We start from the raw sequence: 3,173 nt of genomic DNA on the forward strand, positions 1-3,173 counted from the left end.
AGAGAGAGAGAGAGAGAGAGAGAGAGAGAGAGAGAGAGAGAGAGAGAGAGAGAGATGTTTCCCCCAGTGGTACTGGGGATTGAATTTAGGAGTTCCTGCATATTCCACTGGGGATTGAACCTAACCTAAGATTTCCTGCATACTCCACTAGGTTCACTGTGCATTGATCCCTAGATCAATGAAGCCTGGCTGGTTTTAGGGCTCTGAATGTGAGTGACTTGTTGCCTAGCATTACTGTGGCAGGAGATAAGTGGCGTACCTACTTTGACTAGGGTCTGACCTAAGCCATTAGTTGAAATGCCATAACCTTTAGTATATTAAAGAAATTTTTACTCCTATTTTTCTAAATGCTTTTTATCACCAATATTATTCATCTTTATCTTATTGAATTTTCTGAGAATGGATATCACGTTGTAGCCAAGATTAGCCTGGAACTTAATATACAGCATAGGCTGGGCTCCAAGTCACAGCAATTCTCGTGCCTCAGTCTTGCACGGGATGCAGCTACAGGTGTGAGCCACCACATCCAGCTCCACTGAGGTTATTCTAAGCTTTTCTAATTGATGTGGTATTTTATATTAATAGACTTTCTTAGAATAACTTATCTTGGCCTTCCTACGGTGAGTTATTCTTGGTAACGGTTATCATTCTTTGATGTAGTATCGAATTCCATATGCTAGTATTTTCCTTAAGAATTTATCTGTAGGAAAGTTGGCTTATAGCTTCCTATTTTGACTCAACTTTTTCATTTTTGGTATAAGGCATATGTCAACTTTGTAAAATGACTCACTAATTTTTCATCTTTGTCAATGCTGTCAATCACATTTTACAAGCAGAAATTGTCTAATCCTGGAAATACTAATAGAGTTCACTATTAAATGCTTTGATCAGACAGTCTTTCCTATAGCTTATTAATTATTTAATTGTTTATTTAATTATTTTATAACCTCTGATTACTAGTTCTAAGTTTCCTTATTTTGATTTTTTAAAGCACAACTTACATTTCCTTATGATTATAGTAAATAATGTATACTTTACTTCATTCATTGTCAAAAACTACTTTACAATCATTCTGGGGCAAAGTCTGATATAATAAGCAAATAGCAAGACAGTCACTTCAGCAATTGCAGCTCAACATCGAACTTGAGTTTGCATCTTAGTGTGAGCTAGCATTTCTGCATAGAGCAATGTGACTGACTCTCAGTGTGACCAACATGTGCCCTCATTTTGAGAAGCTAGGTAGTGGGGGTGCCTGACACTTTGTTGTACTTTTTCACTACTTGGAGAAGACTGGCTAAGAGAAGTGATGTGGACTCAGGAGTGTTGGAATATTGAATACTTTTACATAATTTATGAACGTAACATATGAGAATACTTGAATATTTTAAAAACTCCAGGACCAGATCACCATATTTATCACCTTAAGTTGTGATTAATATGGGATTTGAGGTCTAATGAGTGCATTGGTCTGTATTAATTGTCAACCTAACAGAGTTTAGAATTACCTAGGATATAGGCTGCTAGGCATGCCTATGCTTGATTATCTTGATTACGGCAATTGATATGGGAGAACACATCTTAATTGTGGGCAGGACCATTACCTGGCCAGGGGATTCTGGGATGTATAAAATGGAGAAAGTGAGATGAACAATGATTTGCATTTATCCTTATCTGATTGTGGCTGCCTCAAGCTCTGGCGGTCTTGACTTCCTCAACATGAAGGATGTGCCTTGAACCATGAGCTAAATACAACCATTTTTGTTTAAGCTGCTTTTGTCAGAGAATTCCACCACCACGGCACCAGGAGAAGAAAGTAAGAAGACAACGAGCCACACAAGGCATACCTTTAAAAATCTGGTCTGCTTCCTCGATGGTTTTGAGATAAGCCGAAAGGGGGTAAGCGTTCACACACCACCAAGCGCAGCAGAGCTTTCTATTTTGTGGACATCCTGTTTGGCGGAACCTTGTTGATTGTTCAAGGCTTAGGTTTTGACGTCTAGTTTTATCAGCAACAATAGCAAATGTTTATTCATAGCTTACCAGGTACAAGACACTGCTCTAAGCACTGAAATCACATCCGTTTTGCAGATCAGGAAAGGGAAGTGCAAATGACAACATGGCTTCTCTGTGTTCACCGGTTACTGGGGATCATGTCCAAAGAGTTGGGTGTAAACTACGCGGTTGCTCTCTCATACCACTGCCTCTAACTCCTTCTCATTACCCCCTTTCCACATGTTTACCACAGTGCCTGGCTGAGACCTGAGCTTCTAGTGGTGTTAGATAGTTGCAATTTACATGAGGATAGAAAGTGAGGAAAGCCGGAAGTAGAAGAGTAAAAATTGATAAGGTATCATGAGATAACATTTTTTAGCCTCCTCATCAAGACTGATGCCAGCCGTGCAAACAGAAATACTGGAATGTCTTCCTCATGTCACCATTGGAAGGATTTTTATCAGTCAGAGCTGACACATACTTAATACCTCGTAAACATTTCTGGCTAATTATAGTGATGACCATAAGACCAAATCTCTGCCAGAGGGTGTGGCTTCTTTGAAGTTACTTTGCTTTTTGATACCCAGTGCCTTCATTCGTTAGATGGGGCATCTTCTTGGATCTATGATCCTGTGATCTGTGACCCCTACTGGAAAGTAAAGCTATGAGAATGCAGGCTAAAGATCACTGATGAGCAAGGTATTCGCATAGGGCAGTTGAGGACTCTTGCTACATCTTGTCATGGAAGCAGCTGTTCATGCAACTCGACTCCCCTCCCTTACATCCGGCATCTGGATACTGACAACTTGAGCTGGGGTTGAGTCCAGAGTAGTATCCATAGACACTTTCTACATTTCACATTCAGGGCCCTCACGGTCACTCAAGAAGAGGATTAATGCATTGGACAGACACACAAAACCCAGGTGACTCAGTTGTTTGAGTTTTGAATAAACAATAATTGCTTAGTATAAACAAGTTCCATAAACATTTAGAATAATTATCTGCTATTTAAATTCAGTGCCCTGGTTTCCTGACACTGTAGCCACTCTCTCAGATGGAAAGGGTACTGGGAATCTGCATTTGGTCAACCTGTCCTTGGAAGTCAAACAGCCAAGATCTAGAACCTCTGCCCTTGTTGCTTCTTCTGGGAGTAAAGGACAGACTAGCTAAGTGATAGTATT

This window comes from Microtus ochrogaster, chromosome 17, assembly GCF_000317375.1.
Source record: "Microtus ochrogaster isolate Prairie Vole_2 chromosome 17, MicOch1.0, whole genome shotgun sequence".
NCBI lineage: Eukaryota > Metazoa > Chordata > Mammalia > Rodentia > Cricetidae > Microtus > Microtus ochrogaster.